General features: G+C 39.2%; 1 long non-coding RNA gene across 2 annotated transcripts in view; it reads left to right on the forward strand.

The window, feature by feature from the left end:
* The window catches only part of LOC116150247 (uncharacterized), a 116,896-nt gene that overhangs the window by 80,380 nt on the left and 15,342 nt on the right, over positions 1 to 21,174 (forward strand). Inside the window, exon 7 of one of the 2 annotated variants that reach the window (XR_010378881.1) lies at positions 11,095 to 11,881. The exons of the other annotated variant lie outside the window; for it this stretch is intronic. This is a non-coding gene — a long non-coding RNA (uncharacterized LOC116150247). Of the gene's footprint in view, positions 1 to 11,094; positions 11,882 to 21,174 lie in introns of those variants that run through there. 2 annotated transcript variants of the gene reach the window in all.

Below are 21,174 nucleotides of genomic sequence, written 5' to 3' on the forward strand. Positions count from 1 at the left end.
TGCATTCCCCTGATGATTAGTGATGTTGAGCAACTTTTCATGTACCTGTTGGTTACTTGTAGGTCTTTGGGAAAATGTTGATTATGTTCCTCTGTCCATTATTAAATTTGGTTGTTTGCTTTTTTTATTATTGAGTTGTATGAGTTCCCTACATATTTTGAATATTAACCCCTAAACAGATAAATGATTTGCAAACATATCTCCCATTCTGTAAGTTGTCTTTTAATTTTGTTGAGTGCTTCTTTTGCTGTGCAGAAGCTTTTTAGTTTGACATAGTCTCATTTATTTATTGTCAAAATAAACTTGTTGCTTGTACTTTTGGTGTCGTATCAAAAAAATTGTTGCTAAGACCAATGTCAAGGAGCTTTCCTTCCTATGTTTTCTTCTAGGCATTTTACAGTCAGGTTTTATGTTTAAGTCTGAAACCCATTTCAAGTTAATTTTTGTGAATGTTTTAAGATAAGGAGGGGTCCAATTTCAGTTTTCTCCATAAGCTTATCCGGTTTTCACAATACCATTTATTGCAAAGACGCAAGGGTGCCCCACTCTCATCACTCTTGTTCAACATAGTATTGAAACTCTTAGCTTATGCAAGATAAATAAATAAAAAGCATCCAAATCAGAAAGAAAAAAGTGAAATTGTCTTTATTTGTACATGATATGATCTTACATATGGGAAATCCTATTCAACAAAAAAACTTGTTGGAACTAATCAATGAATTCAGTAAAGTTGCAGATTATAAAATAAACATACAGAAATCAGTTGCATTTAGGTACACAAACAATGAAATATTTGGAAAAAGAAATTAAAGGAAAAAAATCACATTCACAAATAGCATCAAAACCAATAAACTAACTAAGAATAAATTTAAACAAGGAAGTGAAAGGTCTTTACACTAAATCATAAGACTCTGATGAAAGAATCTGAAGAAGAAACAAACAAGTGGAAAGCTAGCCTGTGTTCATGGGCTGGCAGAATTAAACTGTTAAAATGTTCATACTACCCAAAGCCATCTACAGGTTCAATGCCTGTCAAAATTCCAATGATATTTTCCATAGAGGTAGGAAAAAAATCCTAAAATTTGTATGGCATCACAAAAGATGCCATATAGACAAAGGAATCCTGAAGAACAAAGATGAAGGCATCACATTTCCTGATTTAAAACTATACTACAAAGCCATAGCAAACAAAACAGTATGGTATTGGCATAAAATAGATATATAGACACATGAAACAGACTAGAGAGCCCAGAAATAAACTTCCACATATATAGTCAACTAATATTTGAAAATAAAGCCAAAAAAGGTTCAATGGGAAAGGACAGTCTCTTCCCAATCCTTTTTCAAACCTTTGTAGCAGAGCTTCAATTCTCACTTGTCTCTGCAGGGAAATAAAGAATATTCCTGACTATGGTCTGAGCAAAACTGTCTATCCATAGATAGATAGATAGATAGATAGATAGATAGATAGATAGATAGATAGATTCCTGTCCTCTTGTGTAAGTGCCCAGGTCCTGGGTTAATCTGCAGACCTGTCCCTGAAGACCCAGCTAAAATCTGTCTTCTGTAAATTCTGCCAATTTACATAGAGTTCAGATGTAGTTTACTCCAACATGTTTTGCTTCCAGAGACTTCAGTGAATCAAATCCATTTTACTACAAGGCGTACCGTATAATCTTTCTTAAATGTAAATCTAATTATTTATCTATTACTTGAAACTTTTCAAAATTTTCCTAAGGACCCCAAGGTAAATTTCAAATCCCTTAAGAGATGTTTATAAGCTACTGCACAATTGAGTCAAGGCTTCTCTCTCAGACTCAACTACTCCATGGTTCCATGCTGTTGCTCCACTGCTGTTTAACTCTCTGTAGTGCAACTTCAGCATCTGACTTTCTCTTCTTGCACATGCTGGTCCCTCAGCCTGGAATGCCTCTCCTTACCTGTTCACCTGATTACCTCTCAATAGTCCTTTAGGTCTAGATTTACACATCATTCCCTGCAGGAAGCTTCTTTGAAATCACCTTCTCCGCACCAGGTCTACAATAGATGCCCCTCCTATGAGATCCTCAAGTACTCTGGACATCCTCTATAAGTGCACTTGTTACACTGTGTGAAAATTGAATGCTCAAGTACCTGTACCCCCCATTTAACTCTAAACTCTATGAAGGTATGTTGTTTCTTTTGTGTTTGGCACACAATAGACAATAATAAATACTTACATATAAATATTATGTTCAAGTTCTAATAATTTAATATAGATTGAAAAATGTGGTTAATCAGCACTTAGATATTTAAGAGTGGGGGTATTTTGTTCTGTGTCAGCTAGATTTGATTTTAAATCACCTAACCACTGTGAGTCTCAGTTAACTAATCTATAAAATAAGGAAATAATTGACTTTCTCACAGGGATATTGAGAGAATTGAATGAGGCAATGAATGTGGGATGATGAATAGGCAGTGTTTTATAAAGTACAAAGCATCACACCCTGAAGGCGCTGTTATAATCAGATATTGTTTCTAGTTGATTGACTGACTGCATCCAAACTAAGGATTATTTGCACTTAAATGCTTTGAAAACCAAGCATTTCTATTTTTTTCTTCAAAATTACTAGTTAGGAATTGAACAATTTAGCCCTTTTCTTAAAAGAATCTCAGGCATTAGAGAGATTTTATTTTTTTAAGTAGGCAGAATAGATCATGGGGTGAAAATTGGAAAATTGATGAAGCCCAGGAGAGCCTGATGCTAGAAACTTCTGGGGAGATTGGAAGTTCTGTCCTTTCAGAATACTGCCTTGGCTCTGCCTTGGCCCTGCCCTGTCAGCAGACCTCCTATGAACTCGAGCACTTTCTCAATCTTTCTCTTCCTGTTACAGGAGGCCATAGTTTTCCATCATGTCATTTACCTGTAACCCACCTGTTGTCTTTCCTCTTTACCCTCATTTAATCTCCATTTTCATTCCACATATATTCTGAGATATCAATATCTGTATCCATTTATTATTTGAGATAGAATTTTAAGTTTAAAAAAAAAATATTGTTAGCTCCCACATTTGCTACCCTACAATATACGCTCACTTTTTTTTTTTTTTTTAGTTCTCTTAAGTTTCTGTCCAAGGAATACTTTTCTTCTTAAAAGAATTATAGATTTTAAACTTTTATCACTTAGAGCCAACTGCAACCTTCTGTGGGACTTTAAGAGCAAAACTCACATTCGGCTTTTTTTTTTTCTTTCCATCACAAAAATCTTCAGGGAGATGAGCACAGCAACTGGGTTCCCTTCCCCCCTCCCCTCTCTCAGGTAAGAGCAGCCCAGACGTGGGAAGTGCGTCCTTCCTCCCTTGGATCTTACCTGTCACTTTAGAACAACTAATTTCTGTAAGACCATCTTCTTATCCCTTTACCCTGCAATTCTATGACTTCTCTCTGTGAGGCAGAGTTTAACAACCAATGTGTTACGATGAAGTTGTCAACCTTGAAACAAGCAGCTTATGATAGCAAGCATGTGGTTTTTCTTCAGCCTACATGATGGCTAGACAGCGTCTCAGGTTTTCAGTGCCTTCACTCTGGTACTCTCTACACAGTATTATTTTGTATGTGTTTCTTGAGAATGATTGCAGAGCGATGCTTAATGGACAATACTTACATGACATGTGATTCAGGAGACCCTAGTTGGTATTTCCATTTCAGCAAATCTGCAATGTTACAATAGGAAGCCCAGTACTTTATTTTTATAAGAATCCTAAGTGTTGGCTAGGAGAAATGCTGAAGTAGCTTTTAGGACTGCAGGCTGAGCCCTGGAAGCTGGGGTTTTAAAACATAAAGAGGGTGGGATTGCCAAAATGGCAGAGTAGAAGGACTCAGTGCTCACCCTTTCCCACAAATACAACAAAAACTACATCTACATATGGAACAATTTGCACAAAACACCTACTGAACTTTGGCAGAGTATCTCTTACATTGGAAATACAAGGAGAAAGAATCCTCACAAAACTGGGTAGATGAAAAAAAAAAAAGAAAAAGGAAAGGGAGCTTCAGAGGCTTGGAGGAGAAAACAGCAGCTGCTTGGCAGACAGAACTGAGAGAAACTGGCGCAGAGGGTCTATGCGATCCGTAGACCAAGACGCAAGGCAGCGGGGGTGGGCTGAGACTGGGGACTAGAACTCAGGCTTCCATGGATGAGCCTGCGAAGAGGACTGGGGCTGACTGCACAGAGGCAAGCTTAGGGGGAGTGTGTGCAGAAGAGTCTGGGTCCCCCCATACAGAGCACTACTGCTGACATGCATGGGACGGAGGGATGGTAGCAGCCATCTCCACTAGCCCAGAGGGAGTTGCTCAGCGCCGTTGTTGGCACACGCTCTCCTGAGCAGAGGGCATGGCACAAACAGCCATCTTCTCAGCTTGCTTTAGGGGGGGCACAATCACTGGTGCACCGCTCTCTGGTAGGGGTGGGGCTGAAACCTGAATCCATTCCTAGGGGTCCAGCAACTGTGCAGGCAGGACTGAGATTTGGATCCAGCCCCAGGCAGGGTGACAGATTTGCTCCACTGGTGCCTTCATGGGCCCACAGCTCTGAGACAACTGAATGGAATTCTGGCATGCAGCTGGGCTGGGTCTGGTTTAACAGCAGGCCTGCATATGCAGGCTGAGGCTGGGGTCTGGGTTGACTCTGTGTCTCACAGTGGATCCAGGTCCATGAATACATGTGCACTACCGGGTACCTAGCGCCTGGTGTTGGTGGATCTGCACTGGTGGCTCTGAGGGCACAGAACCTGGGGGACATCAGGGCAGGTTGCCAGCATACCTGTGGCTGAACCAGGGACAAGGGCAGCAACTGCAAAGTGTGCTTTGTAAGCCCAAACAGAGGCACTTTCTGGTGGGCATGTCCAGTAGAGGCGTGCTCAGCAACTTCCCTTCCAGGGGACATCTCCAGTCACACCTGCCACATGCCACAGCTCAGAAGCTGGGAGCCTCTGTTCCAACAATGGGGAAGCAGACTCAGCCTGTGTCAGAGTTCCAAAAACCACAGAGCAAAGAGGAGGCCACCCTCAGCAAGCAGGGCAGGCCCAGGCCACCACAGCACCAACTACACTCTCAGTCAAGAGGCTAACAGACAGCACACAGGGAGGAAAGACGTGGCAGCCACCCACACTAGACATAGCCCTCGTGACAAAAATGTTAGACGTGAACAGTCTACACAGAGAAGCTCCCACATTAAAAAAAAAAAAAAAAAAAAAAAAGCTCTTCAAGACCACCGCACATAACTGTTACTCCTAAAATCCCAGATTCAAGACATACCAGAAAAATGAAGAAGCAGAGGAGTCACTCCTAATTAAAAGAACAAGAGAAGTCCCCTGAAAGAATGAAAAATGAAATAGACCTTGACAGTCTACTACATCCTGAGCTCCCAAAACAGGCAATAAAAGCACTGAAGGAAATAAAAAGGGGAAATTTAAAAGATTTAGGGTTAAATGAGTAACAGTTAAATTAGTCTTCAAGCTTTCAGTGTGCCAGCTAAAAATGTCACTCACCACCCAGCTATGCGGGTTGAATCATTAGCTACTGCAGTCACTGATCTTAAACACACCGGGACAGGAGCTCAGGGCGGGGAGCAGGACTGAGATCCTCTCTGCTCTGGGAAAGCTGGCAGAACAGTACTTCAGATAACTATATATTTTCAGGAAAACATTTTTTTTATGAACCTGGATTCTTACATCTTCCCATACTTAAGAAAATCACTGAAACCATTAACTGAGATATCTGTTCCTCATGAGTGGCAGAAACCTTCTATGAGACGTGTGCTTGGTTGCAGGGACCACCTTTGACAAAGTCACATGTATACTGGTGTCCCCCTTTACCTCTTTGGAACACTTTCCCAGAGCTGTCTCAGAGGCGTCTCCAAGGCTCTAGCCTTTAGTAAGATGCAGAATAAACTTGACTTACAGCTTTAACATTGTGTGTTGGTTTTTTGTTTTTTTTTTTTTAAAGGAGACAAATGTTTCTGTCTTTGTGGAAATACATGGTCTGCTGAAAGGCAGTTTATACATAGATGCAATTCTCTCTGGCTAATGGAGTACAGGATGGTTATTTTGTTTGGATGTGAAATGTGGGGGCAAAATATAGGAAAACCAAGATTCTGGTGTGACCTTAGTCACTGGGTCAGAGTACTATGTTTGGAGCTTGTCACATGATTCATATACAGGGACAATTGGAGAGCAGGGTTAAAAGATCAAGACAAAACCATCTCCACAGAGAGATCACATGAACTTATAAGCCCTTAGTGACAGCACGCCAGGGTTTCAGTTTTCTTTACAGCAGTTTACTTTCTAGCCAGTGTTTTTATTATTATTAATAATATTATTACTATTCATATTTTTAATGAGGATTTGGCACTGCTGTCTTAAAAAAAACTGCAGAATAACTTGCCATCTTTCCCTTTTTACTAAGTGATCCTCTTTTGTTTACTTCGCATTGGGCATGTTAATTTCTTCCTCAAATGAGTCAGTCAAGATGGAATTGTTACATTAGTTGAAAAGAAGAAAAGTACCAGTATCCTGAATCAGGAAAGAGCTTGAAAAGAAACATAAAAGGCACTGTTTTACTCTCTCTGATGAGGGGGAAATTACAAAGAATATTCTAACAATGAAATAGCAAAATATCCTGAATATAATATTGTCAAATAGTAATCCATTGTCATGGCCATTCAATTGTCTCATAAGATCCTCATAATTCATAATCAGGGATGGAAAATCAAGAGAGGTCTATGAAGCAGGTGTTGTGACTGACCTACTGTTCTGATTGGGAAAACATTCGTGTTTATTTGGATCCTGACTGATTATTGTTGTCCTGTTCCCATGATGCTCCTTTCTAACATTTAAAAAGAAAAGCATTCCAATCCCCTGCTTCTGATGCTGAATGTAATTCAGGTTGGATTTTGTCAGGAAACTGCATTTTAAACGTAAACCTCAGGTCAATTTCTAAATCAGTTTCTCCACTGACAAATATTTATTTATAAAATGTAAAAGAATTGAAAAGGCTTCAATGAAAAAAAATTAGAAAGGGGAAAAAACCTCACAGGTTAAAAATTAATTAGGTTTTACATGGTTGCTGTGTTTCTATGTCAACTTCGTATTTTTAGGAAATTTTTACAAAAAAATGTCTATCAGAGTATATATTTTAGAAACATTTTTATAATATACTTTATTAATTTTAATACTCTGCCTCCAACACCTGCTTGTGGGATACATGTGCCCATTGCAATTGCACTCTTGTTGTGGGAAAATTGATCACTTTTTCTTACCTGAGCAGCCACTGAGAAGATCCCCTCAGCTTCCTGCTGGTGGAGCTCCAGCACCTGCTGTAGAATAGAGAGAATTATTTCCTCTGCATGTGTGGCTAGTTACACTCTTTGAGAGATAAGACATACTCATTCTTCATTCTGTAACAGAATAGTAAACAGGGAGTTTCAATTGAAGCATCCACATACAAGGATGTGGGATTTCACTGCAATGTACCAGGTCAGGATGCAGGTTTTCAAATATTTGAGAATTGGCTTTACAACTCTAGAAACTTCTCAACCACAAGAGAGAGAAAAAAGGTGTAGAAAGTGGAGATTAAAAGAGCATCTTACCCGCACTAATTTGCATTCCCACTAGTGCATGAGGGATCTCTTTTCTCCACATCCTCATGGAGACACAGCCAACATTTGTTACTTGTGGTCTTTTTGGTAATAGCCATTCTGAGAGGTTTGAGGTGATAACTCATCATGGTTTTGATTAACATTTCTCTGATGAATAGTGATGGTGAACACCTTTTCATGTGCATGTTTGCCATCTGTGTTTTCTTTGGAAAAATATCTGTTGATGTCTTCTGCCCATTTTTTGACTTTTTTTCAATATTGAGTTGTATGAACTGTTCGTGTATTTTGGATATTAACCCCTTGTAAGTAAGTCACATCCTTTCCAAATGTTTTTTCCCATTTAGGAGATTGTCTTTTTTTTTTTTTTTTTTTAATGTTTTTTATTGAGTTATAGTCATTTTACAATGTTGTGTCAAATTCCAGTGTGGAGCACAATTTTTCAGTTATACATGAGCATACATATATTCATTGTCACATTTTTTTCCCTGTGAGCTTCCACAAGATCTTGTATCTATTTCCCTGTGCTATACAGTATAACCTTGTTTATCTATTCTACATATACCTGTCAGTATCTACAAATTTTGAACTCCCAGTCTGTCCCTTCCCACCCACCCACCCACCCCCCACCCCCCACCCCCCACCCCCGTGGCAACCTGGGAGGTTGTCTTTTTGTTTGTTGATGGGTTTCTTTGCTATGCAAAAGCTTTTGCATTTAATTGGGTCCCATGTGTTTATTTTTGCTTTTGTTTCCTTTGCCTTAGGAAACGGATCCAAAAAAAAATATTGCTACAATTTATGTCAAAGAGTGTTCTGCCTATATCAAAAAGTCTTATATTTAGGCCTTTAAATCATTTTGAGTTTACTTTTGTATATGGTGTGAGAAAATGTTCTAATTTAATTCTTTTACATGTAACAGTTCAGTTTTCCAAGGACCACTTATTGAAGAGACTGTCTTCTCCATTGTTTATTCTTGCCTCCTAAAAAAGCCTAGGAATCCATGTCCCTGCCTCTTTGAGACATTAAGATGCAAGAAAGAGAACCCAAGTTGTTACAAGAAGAAAAAAAAAAAAGATGAAGTGTGTATTCCTGTGACAAGAATATTAAAGCATACTTACATCGCACCCTCCTTCTCAGTGTCCCCACTCTCCATCTAAATCTTCTTAGGGGTAGTTATCCTTCCTCTGTATTTTGGGTGGAAACTCAAGGTGTCCAGGGACTTTTCTTATCACTCTTATCTTACTTAAGTCACTACCAAAACTTTATCACAGAACGTGATTTTAATTTAGAAATTAGGGCTTCAACAATATCCACATTTCAACCTTCATTCAAAGGTAAGACGTCACCAGGCCTCCCCAGGTGCAGACAGTCTCCCTGACTTCAGAGGAGCCTTCTGGAAGGAGCAAGGCAGTTTTATCTCTATGTCTCACCTCTGGCTCTGACTGTCTCATGGATACATCCCCAGGTTCCCAGATTCTGGGCCCTCCTAACTGGAGTTCCTTTGATGTAGCTGGTCCTCTCCAACAGCTGGTCACTCCTTCACCCACTCAGCATTGAAAAAGCCCATAGTTTTTGAGGACCCTTTTCCCTGGCAGCCACACTTATAAAATATAACCTTTTAAACAGACATCAGGCTTCAAATTCCCATTGCTATTTCCAGACCTTCTCTCTGGAACATGCATGCTTTTGATGCACAATCACAGGAGAATTCAGTTAACACTGCAGATGTAGGACCTTCTCTAGGACATCCATTGCTTAGCTGCTGAGGGCAGGCAACAGATGAACACCAACCCCCTGCATTTGCCAATTGCAGGGAACACTTGTCAAGATTTTCAAATGTACCTGATGATATGTCCATCATATGACCAGGCTTGAACTGAACAGCAATGCTCCTTCCACATTCCATAGCTCTCTCACCTAATCACCTTCCAAGATGTTCTTTTTAATTTTTTACTGAGGTGTAGTTGATTTATAGTTGATTTTCAGGTGCATAACATAGTGATTCAGCTTGTAACGATTATACTCCATCTCTGGTTATTATAAATATTGGCTATATGTCCTGTGCTATACAGTGCATCCTTATAGCTTGTTTATTTATATAAATCATTTAGCCCTATTTATGTAAACCACTTAGCCCTCTCTTGCCCCTCCCCTTCCCTGGTCCCCACTGGTAAGCACTAGTTTGTTCTATCTGTGAGTCTATTTCTTTTAGTTAAATTCAGTAGTTTTAATTTTTAGACTCCATGTATAAGTGATAACCATACAGTTTTTGTCTTTCTGTCTCTAACTTATTTCAATATGCTTGATACCCATCCATGTTGCTACAAATGGCAAAATTTCATTTGTTTTTATGGCTGAGCCATATTCTATAGTATATACACCACATCTTCTTTATCCATTGATCTGTTGATAGACACTTAGGTTGCTTCCAAATCTTGGCAACTGTATACAATGCAGCTATGAATATTGGGGTGCATGTATCTTTTTGAATTAGTGTTTTTATCTTTTCAGATATATACCCAGTAGTGGAATTGACAGGTCATATGGCAGTTCTATTTAGTATTTTTTGAGAAACCTCTACACTGACCATACCACTCAAGGAAATCTACAGATTCAATGGAATCTATATCAAAATACAAATGGCATTTTTCATGGAACAAGAACAAATAATTTTAAAAAACTGTATGAAAACACAAAAGACTCTGAATAGCCAAAACAATCTTACTAAAGAACAGAAATAAAGGTATAACCCTCCTTGACTTCAAACTATACTACAAAGCTACTGTAATCAAAAATGGTATGGTACTGGCATGAAAACAAAAATATGGATCAATGGAACAGAATAGAGAGGCCAGAAATAAATCCACACACTTATTGTCAATTATTTAGAATGCTCTGGCACATGGCACTCCTAAAATAGCCTTTTATCATAATTTTGTGTCATTCTTTCTCTCAACTGGGAGAGGAAAGAGAGGAGGAATTGCCTGTTGTATTAAAACAAAATTTAACTCTAAGGAAAGAAGGAGAAAAGGAGATATTCTAGGATTTATTATAGAGTCAAGTGGACTATAGGGCTTGGTGTTTCCCCTTGAAGGGAGATCTAGGGCCACATCAAACTGAACAAAGACATAGATTCCTGCAGTAAAGTGCTTGGGGACTTCTATGAAAGAACAACACTTGTGTCAACCCAGTGGATGAGGAGTGGCTGGGCTTGCCCAAGTTCTTCCCAGGCATAGACACAGGAGTTCTGGAACCTAATAAAACATCTTTTTATTTTAAACTCAGCTTTGAAATAATTTGTTGAGTTTTCCTTTTGCAAGAAGGTTTATCTGCTGCTCTTATTATTGCTTCTGTGGAATGGTTAAGTAAGGTTTCACTAAAGCCCCAGTGAAAAGCTCCAGTTGCCTCTTTTCTTCATTGTAACTGTCATTGTACAACTTTTGATTGATTGATGTCAACAGGATAGCCTGGAGTTAAGAACAGCTGGATCCACTGCAAGTTTTTAGAAAGAAAGAAAAATGAAGGTTTGGAACTGGCAACATCTGTCTGAATGCATTTGGAGACGCCAGATTAGAGGTGCTCAAGGGGAGAGATTTATAGCTCTATCTTCTCCTTCAGTGCCTGGCATGCCACTGCTCAGTAAGTATTTGCCGTATCCATGAGTAATTAGAAAAGAAAAATAAAGTGGAATGGAAGTGGGGGGCAGACTGGGAAGATTTCAAGGCATGGGGAGAGAAAAAAGGAAAGGAAAGCCGTATCCCATGAGAAAGATGCTTCTGTCAGAAAGGGTAGGACATTGAATATTCTTGCTGAGGGTGGTAAGGAGGGCAGACCAACGTCTCAGTAGTCTGTAGAGGAGGAATGACAAGGAAGGAGATGGAGGGAGAAGGCAAAGAGGAAACAGTGGAATAACTCCATTTGTTAAGGATCTCTGAAAGAGCTACATGAATTTGATAATAGTGTAGACTCTGCAACCACAGCTAGACTACCCAGGGCAGAAACTAAGCAGTCAGTAAAGCCGAGGGTGAGAACATTTCCTTGCAGCTAGCGAAGACTAATGAATAAAGTCCACACAAAGCTTAATTGTGTGAAGCTGCTCTGAAAGGAGGAGTGTGTAGCAGGTGAAGTGCTCCCTCTAGACGGCCACCAGTGGAGGACATGAAAAGAGAACCATTAAAAGAGAAGAACTGGAAAAACAAGAATGGAAAGAAATGGAAATAGTAGTTTATTTTGTTTATATTTTACTGTCAGTGAGGGTTAATGGATAAAGTATTTCCTTCCTTCCCATCCTCCCTTCCTTTCTTTCTTTTTTTTGGGAGGTTTATAAGCTTCATTTTAAATATATAGCATGGAATTGTAGCTTCTTAACCCGAGGCTATGTGTGTGAAATGAACTTTAAGAGAATAAATGCCAATGTGAAGGGTGATTATCAAGCCAAGTCCAAAGACTGAGGACCTTCTCCTCTCTCTCATTCCCAGAGAGGATGGGTCTTGGATTAAGGCCACAGTAGCCCAAGGAAAGTTAAATGTTAAGACTGTTTTGTATTTTTTTTTTCACTGCAAAAATTACTGCAGAGTGAAATTGTACAACAAAAACCTGAGCTCTAAAAGACCTCTGGGTGTAATATTAACAGTGTGTGGTTTATAGAAATACTTTAAGGCAGCTGCAATTCAAACGTCTCCCCCTTGGGTCTCTGACCTGATTAAACTAATTTACTCTGAGCATGAGGCACACTATTCACATCAAAAGGATATACTTAAATAGATACAATGCAGCCTTCCCTGGGGCTGGTTTTGCTTTGCTTTAGACAGGAGCTTGGCTGCTGTCTGGAAAGACATCCTAACTTCACTGTTGAGCCAATAAAGCCCAAATAATATGAAATGGCATAAGCTGTTAAGTAAGTCCACTGGAAAAGAAAGCCTATAGTAGGGAGTTTATTAGTAGGTGAGTGGCAGTGAAACGCTAGAAATACAGTCCAAGCCAGGCCACACCCTTCTCATTGAATTCCACAAACGGTATCACTCCTGAACAGAAAAATAGTGCACTGGTTATGGCAACAGACTTTCAAGTCATTAAGATGCAGGTTCAAATCCCTAGATTGGCCCCTAGTCAAGTTATTTAACCTCTCTGAACCAGTTTCCTCATAAATAAAGTAAGGAAAATAACACAACCCTCAGTGGGTTTTTCTAAGGTTTAAATAAAACACTTCTGTAAAGCATTCAGTGCATAGTGATTTTTCAACTCTGGCTGCACACTGGAATGAACTAGAGAAGGTTTAAAAGCAATCTCAATGCCCCACCTCAATCCACACATTTTCAGTCAGAATCTCTGATGCTGGGATTTATATGTATCAAAGGTAGATTAAAAATAGAAGGGCACTCTTAGCTCACCCTCTTCCACGAATACACCAAGAGAGACACCACGGACGCACCCAATCACTCAGAACATTTGCTGAACTTTGACATAACATCGCCTTCTTCAAAAGACAAAATTCATCACAAATCTGGTAGGAGAAGAGGTAAAAAGAAAGAAGAAAAAAGAAAAAGGAAATTAGCGCTGGACCAGTCCAGAGGGGAGGGAGCAGCAAAGGAGGAATAGCACTCCTTTGCTGGGTCTCCCCCTCCCCAACAGAGAGGTCAGTGGGATGGAGGGGGAGCCTCCGAGGCTTGGATCTGTACAGAACAGCCCTTGAGCAACAGAACTCAGTGAAAGGGGCATAAAAGGCCCCTGTGATCCCAACCCTAGATGTGAACTGGTAGAGGTGGGGCGGGACAGGCTGTGGACTGGGGCCAACTGTACAGAGGCAACACCAAGGGACTGGAGTGTGCTGTGTGCTGTGTGCTGTGTGCTGTGTGCTGTGGCTGGGAGGGTATATTGGACAGAACAGCGTGGGTCCCCCATAAAATTTGGAAACAAATGTTCTGGTCTTCGAGGAGAAACCTAAATTAATAGTAAGGGAAATCAGCTGACATTCCCTTCTCACCTCTGCAGTACATGCTAGGGGGCCCATTGCCGCTAGAAGTACTTATGTGCCCTGGCAGCTGGTTGAGATTTTCTCCATGTTCTTAAGATCCCAGAAACCCCAGGCAAACAAATAAAAATGCCCACTAAAAAGAAGTTATTAAACATACACATGCATCAGACTGGACATTATAGCTTATCCAGAAACCAACCAAAAAGCTCAAAGTAAGTTATTGTATCATAAAGCTTTTGCTGATAAGAAAACCCCTCCACACTTGGTGGCTTTAGACGGCAAGCAGTTACTATGCATCATGTTCCTGAAGCCTCCCAGCAGCGATGAATGGAATGGCTGGGCCTCTTTCCATATGGCCTTTCATCTACTAACAGGCTAGTTTGGGTTTGTTTACACAGGATAGAAGAGCTCCCAGCGTAAGAGGAACAGTAAAGCCTCTTGAGGCCCTGGGCTGGACGTCATGCTGTGTAGCTTGTAATCCGCTCTGTTGTCGCATGGCCACCTGTATTTAAGAAATGGATAAAAAGCCTTCACTTACTGGGAGAAGGGACTGCAGGGCTACTTTGCAGTCTACAACAGCATCCGTAATTTTTGCCCTTAGCACAAATGCTCAAGACCAGAGAAAATTATTCTCTTTCTGTGGACAGTTGACATGTCTGTGCAAGCTGTTTATCATAATGTATTTTGCACAGGTTAGTAGATACTTCTGTAAATATGGGAACATAACTTCAGCATGGCTGTCACAAGTCTTGTCAGTGTCACAGTCTTGTACGTCATCAGATTCTAAGCATGAAGCAGACATGCTTTTGGAGCATAGTGTGGAATCTGTTCCTTCAGTGATGTTCTCTGGATGAGAGCCATCCTGTTAATGAAACAATGGAGTGAGAATAAATATAGTACCAAAAAAAAAAAAAAAACTCTTGGAAGAATTCTGTTTTTCCCTTAGTGAATCATATTAAAGAAAAAACAAACAAACAAACAACAACAACAAAAACAATCTTGTTTGTATTCTCTGTAAACTGGTCTATTCAATAACAAGATACATTTAAAAATACAGCATCGTCACTTTCAGCTTCAAGCATTATACCCCTGGTGCTCATAGGACAAAAAGAGCCAGTTTTCTAACTTGTTGAAATTCTTCTCCTTTATCATTCCTAGGCTTGGCCAGCACTTCCAGCATCTCATTGCCTTCAAATTGTTGAGGCTAAACACTAACCTCTTCAAACGTTATTTTTAGGTCTTTTTGATTGAACATCTCCTTTGACACTTTAGGGTATTTTCACAAGTCACTTCCTTGCCATTAAAAAAAAAAATCTGTTTTTCCCAATCTTAACCTCCCCAGTGAAGCACAGCATATCTTTGGAATCCATCTTCACGAAGATCTCAATACACACAGAATGAAGTGAGGCATTAAGCAGGGATTTGCCTACTTGGTGTGATCTGAAGGCAACATCATCTCTTGATATCTTTATATAACTTTTTTTGGTCATGATTCCTGGTATTTCTTCCATTAGAAAAGTGTTATTTCTTTTGGTGTAGTCCGGATCATTGTGTGGCCTAAGGCACTGCATGGTAAATAACCCAGCCTGTCTTGAGGAAATAGGACCCAAAACATTGATGCAGGGAGTGAGAAGAGTTTGGCATTGAAAATGGCAGAACTGAGCTCTGTGTTCAGCAGAGCCATGAACTGCCTGTGTGATTTTGTTTGAATACCCACCTCTCTGAGCCATCTGCATAATCAGAGCCTTGAACAAGGAAAATATTAATTTTCTTAACCATTCATATTAATGTGCATAAGAAGATGAACCAAGAATGGGGTTATTGCCATGGCAAGGCCTGCAGAGAGGCTTGATGGATGCCTTGGCAGTCAGGGACCACACCCAATTACCTGACCCTAAAAAAAAGGGACCCGAATGAGGAGAAAAGTAGTGTGGAAGAAAAGCCATTAAAGGTAAATGGGAAATTTTATACTGCCCACTTCAGCAATCATTTATTGAACACCTACTATGTTTTAGGTGCTGAGTGGTGAATCCAAAAGAGTTCCTGACTTAGAAAGATCAGAGAAAAACTTACAAAAATAGATAACAGCAAACTGTTATTGCCACACGTTAAGGCAGTTGTTTATTCTGGGTATTATAAAAGCCTAGAGGAGGGAATAGAGAAAGATTCCTGGAGGACTAAGTCTTGAAGGCTTAGTGAGAGTTACTCAGGGGAATAAAGGGGGAAAGAACATTCTAGAAGAGCATTCCACAGAGTGGAAAGGACAGGAGCCAAGGTGCCAAGACATGGAAAGTAGTGAGAAGCAGGCTTCTGACAATAGGCTTACAGTTTAGATCAGCTTCTGGGCAAAGGACATCTTGGCTTTGAGTGCAGAAGTTAGAAGAAAAATTGTTCCTTTTCAAAATTTCCTCAGCCCTGGAAGGCACCACCTGTGTTTCTCACACATGTGTTTCTCACACATGTGTTTCTTTGACCTAGGTCTTAAAGACTGCAACTTCTTATTTAATATGTAGATAGAAGGGTTGGCCACATATTAAAGTCTCCAAATCCTTATATCCAATTTACAGATGAAAATGTTTGTCTGAAGAATTGGGACATACTTTAAAATCCTTAGTTGATGCCCAAGCTCCAAAGCAGTGAAGCCAGAGACAAGATTGAGCTGAGATAGACACCTGGGCTCATTTCCCTAGTTTCAGCAGCTTACTCATCACCACACAAATATCAGTTTAATTCAGACATAAGTATTTAACAGCCTCTATCATATGAAAGATATGTCAATTTTCATCTCAACTTTCATTTCACCTCTATTGCAAAGAGAAGTTTAAAACTCCATTTCCAGATGGCTGTATCATTCAAGGTGTGCTCTCAGAGGCAGCCTGGCAATCTAGAATTCAGAGTCTACTCAATGTACTATGAAGAATCAGGTTCCAACGTTCTAGGTATTTCTGATCCCCACAGCTCTGCAGTGCAGGGATTGTTTACCTGATCAATCCAGAATCCACTATGTGCCCAGCACTGTGCTAGACACAAGTGGGACCAAGCAGAAGAGTACCATCAGGTCCCTAGTATATAATATTTATCTTGTTATAGGAAAGAGCAAGCCTTGCCCACCTTAAGACAAAAAAAAAAAAAAAAGCTTTAGTGAGTTGCTGTTTAATATCACTTAGGCTTTAAAAGGAACTTCTTTTACTAGTTGGTGAGAAGCCCAGAATAGAAACAGGAAAAAAAGTAGGTCATCTATATATCGCTTCACTATTGCACACACTGAATCTGAGCCAGGTGGTGTCCACAGGTTAACAGGAGTAATGTGAGTTTTTTTAAATTGAGAGGTGAGGTCTAACTTTAGATGTTAATGGAAGGGATGGCAAAAAATACCTTTGGTGTTACCTGACATCACTACCTATCAAGTTCTGTTAAAATGTCTACCTTGATTACTACTTTGGATCACTCATTTAGTCATTTATCTAATAAATATTTGCTTGATACATTCTGAACACTGTCAAGTGCTGAAAGGACCTAAATAATAAACACAGTATTTAGCATCAAGGGTCTTGCATTCTAGTAGGGTTGAAAGACAAGCAAATGGTAAGCATAGCACAGTAGGAAAAACATTACGATAAACAGAGTACCAGGTGCTGTAATGCATAAGGGAGTGTCTTCTAAGGCCATGTAGTCAGTCACATACGATGATTACCTTAGTAGGTGATACAGATTGAGCTAAGAAGAATTAACTAAGCAGAGAAAGATGTTCTAGGCTGAGAAGTGAGCAAGACAAGACACACTTTGGGAATTTTACTTAGTTCAGGATGGGTGTGGTATAGGTATACGAGAGTGTGGCAAAAGTGAGGCTGAAAACCACGCTGGGTGCCCATGTCATGATGAAGGCACTAAACCTCTTTCTAAACTGCAAATTTGTGGTGGTAGAAATAAACATGAATCAATTACCATTCACTCACACTTTGCATCAAAGCAGCAAACATCTTAACTTCTGTTAAATAAATGACAAATAGGATAGGTATGTTTCTCTGTAGCTTTGGAAAGGATAAGAGCCTGGTAGGGCTTTACACACCCACAGGACTGTTTGAAGACACTGATTCCCTGGGCTGGGATCTAAAATGGGCTCCATGGAAAGAAAGCAATGGAACTCTGCTCAGTTTACTATTGGAACCAACATATCTATTATCCAAGCATTTCAGAAAACAGACACTCTACTGTCTATATAATAAGAAAGTTTCTTTTGGTAAATGACAGCTCATTCATTGATTTAACATAATTCCTTTTAGCATCCACTTTATGCTGGGCTCCAAGATGTAAGGCTCAGGGAACCTCATCAAAAATCAGTGGAAACCTATGGTGCAGCACGTGCTCTTGCCCCTTGCTCTGTCCTTCCCAGCTTGCCCCTCCTCCAGTATCTTGCCCAGGTCCAAGCCCCCCAGGTGCTGCTGGAATCCTCAAGGAACTCTGCTTCTTCACGCATCGGGCAATAGCAAACAGGAATACAAAGATATGTAGTGTACATTTCCTTCACTGAAGAAGTCATTTCCTAGGAAAAGTACAGTAATTGCACAAGAATTCAATTTCTCCTTATACTCTTTCAAGCTTCCCTCAACCCCTCATAGGTTTTGCTCTTAAAACACATCCTAATACACAATTTGTATGCACATGTCCACCTTGAGTATATTTCCAGGTAACCCAGACTAAGACAGTGAGAGAAAAACATGACTGAGTAAATAATATGTAAATGTTCTTTAGATAATCAGTTTAAAAATTATTTTCCCATATCCAATACAAAGTCAATTATTTTTATTTTCCCATATCCAATACAAAGTCAATTATTTTTAAAAATTAGTCCCTTGTCAATCATGTCATTTGCAAATATTTCTCCTATTCTGTACATTGTCTTTTGCTTGTGGTTTCCTTTGCTGTGCAAAAACTTTTAAGTTTAATTATGTCCCATTTTTAAATTTTTGCTTTTATTTCCGTTCCTCTAGGAGCTGATTCAAAAAAACTGCTGAAATTTGCGAACAGCTCATACAGCTTAATATTAAAAAACACACAAATAACCCAATTAAAAAATGGACAGACTTAAATAGACATTTCTCCAAAGAAGACATCCAGATAGCCAACAGGCACATAAAAAGATGCTCAACATCACTAATTATCAGAGAAATGCGAATCAAAACTACAATTAGATATCACCTCACACCAGTCAGAATGACCATCACTAAAGTCTATAAATAATAAATGGCTAGAGAGGGTGTGGAGAGAAAGGAATCTTCCTACACTTTTGGTGGGAATGTAAGTTGGTGCAGCCATTATGGAGGACAGTATGGAGGTTCCCTAAAAAACTAAAAATAGACTTAGCATATGGTCCAGCAATCCCCACCAGTCATATATTCAGAGAAAAGTATAATTCAAAAAGACACATGCACCCCAATGTTCATAGCAGCATCATTTACAATAGCCAAGACATGGAAACAACCCAAATGTCCATAGACAAATGACTGGATAAAGAAGTTGTGATACACACACACACACACACACAAATAAAATAAAATAAATGGAATATTACTCAGCTGTAAAAAAGAATGAAGTAGTGCCATTTGCAGCAACATGGATGCACCTAGAGATTATAATCTTAAGTGAAGTCAAAAAGAGAAAGACAAATATCATATTACATCCTTGTATGTGGAATCTAAAGAATAATGATACAAATTCTATTTACAAACCAAAAATAGACTCATGGACATAGAAAACAAACGATAGTTATCAAAGGAGAAAGGGCTGGGGAAGGATAAAGTAGGAGCTGTACATCTGAAACTAACACAGTAAAATCACACTTCAGTAAAAAATAAAATTTTTAAAAAGTCAATTGCTTTTAAGGTATACATCAGAATGAAATCATTTTGTAAATGTTCACTAAGTGGATTCTCATGCATAGTATTTTAATTTCCAATTCATGACTCATAATATGTAAGCAAAAGCTTAATAAATGCCCATTTGTCAAATATATACACACACAAAACCATGAAATAAGTGGAGGGACATCTAGTCAAAATATGAAAACTTAAATAGCAATACTGAATTTCACTTCAAGATATTCTAACATGAATAAAGATGCTAGCAGTTTCTTATACAAAAAAACAAAGAAATTAAAATAAAACTATTATTTTACTAAAAGCAAAGCCATCATGGGAACGTGAGGGGAACTTAAATGAGTTATTTTCTTATTTTCCATGTTCAGTCCTTTACTTCTCAGGATTGTTTTCATCTCAGTAACAGTCACTAGTCTTTTTCCATTGTTAATGGTGCAATGACAATAGATGCAAGTCACACAAGATGCTCTGGAGCTGGGATGGATCTTCAGAGTTTTCCCAGTTGGGCCTTGGTACCTCCACTTCCACCATTCATTGGTGAGGGATAGGTGATCTTGGGCTAGGCAGCTCCATTTGGCTGATGGCAATTCCAAGGGAGAGACACAGCTGTAAGCTGCTGGAAGCCAATACTCCTGGCAGCTAGGGGAATGTGCACCTTTGTCTTGAAGGGGGTGGGGGGGTGGATCTAGACAGCATATCACAACATTTGGTACATCCACTGAAATCCACAGACCTGGTATTACTTCTTTTGGAGGAATTCTAGTAAAGCATGTAGACATCTGAGACTGAAAACATTTAATATAAAAGGTATGGCATTGTATATTACAAAACGAATTCTTTAAAAAATATGGTCTGTTAGAGATTCCTGCAGGATTTACGGTGGCTTAAATTTCTTATTCTTGTTTCCTCTTGACTGAGTTCAATGCTTTAGTCACAGCTGCCTCCACCTTGGGAAATGCTTGGGGCACTGAAAAAGTTATTACAAGATTAGTTTTGAATGAAACGGAGTCTAATTTTTTTTTCACTGAAAAATGCCATGGTACAGGCATTATTAAAATAAAATATTTGCTATTAATCCTGGCAAATTTAGGAGTAAGTTTAAGAAATCAGTTTTCTTAACTCCACTCATTTTATTTGATCTGAACAACAGGCAGATTTCTGGGCATCTAACAAACATTTAATGAATATGTGATATACGCCAGGAACTGTAGGGGAATTAGAAATTATTTCTCATTCTTGGAGAGTGCACAAGATATTCATCCATGACAGATTTATGTCACCAATATTGATGGTCCACTGAAAGATATGATTGTGTCATATTTAGTAAAACCTCTATTACAGTTTAGAGGAGGAATTGATAAGCCAGTTCATTTTGAATCAGCAACATAATCTCTTCTGGAAAACTTAGCCTTTGGTGGATGGGAAGGAACTGCATGTTTGGAGTTGGGGAAAATTCAGTCTTTCTAGATCTGGGAAAGAACTTAGAGAAAACATGAAGATAGAGGTGTGGGATTTTCAAATCACCTGGACTTCAGAATATTTAAGGAAGTAAATGTTAGACAAGGAAAGAAATGCTAGATCATTGAAAGCCTTGAATGTTGGGCTCTGAATTCAGAGTTTTTCAATAGATAACTTGGGAACTATTGATGACCTCTGACCTGAGCAGAGAAAATAATTATCTTGGGTTAACT

Source organism: Camelus dromedarius, chromosome 34 (genome assembly GCF_036321535.1).
Source record: "Camelus dromedarius isolate mCamDro1 chromosome 34, mCamDro1.pat, whole genome shotgun sequence".
Classification (NCBI taxonomy): Eukaryota; Metazoa; Chordata; class Mammalia; order Artiodactyla; family Camelidae; genus Camelus; species Camelus dromedarius.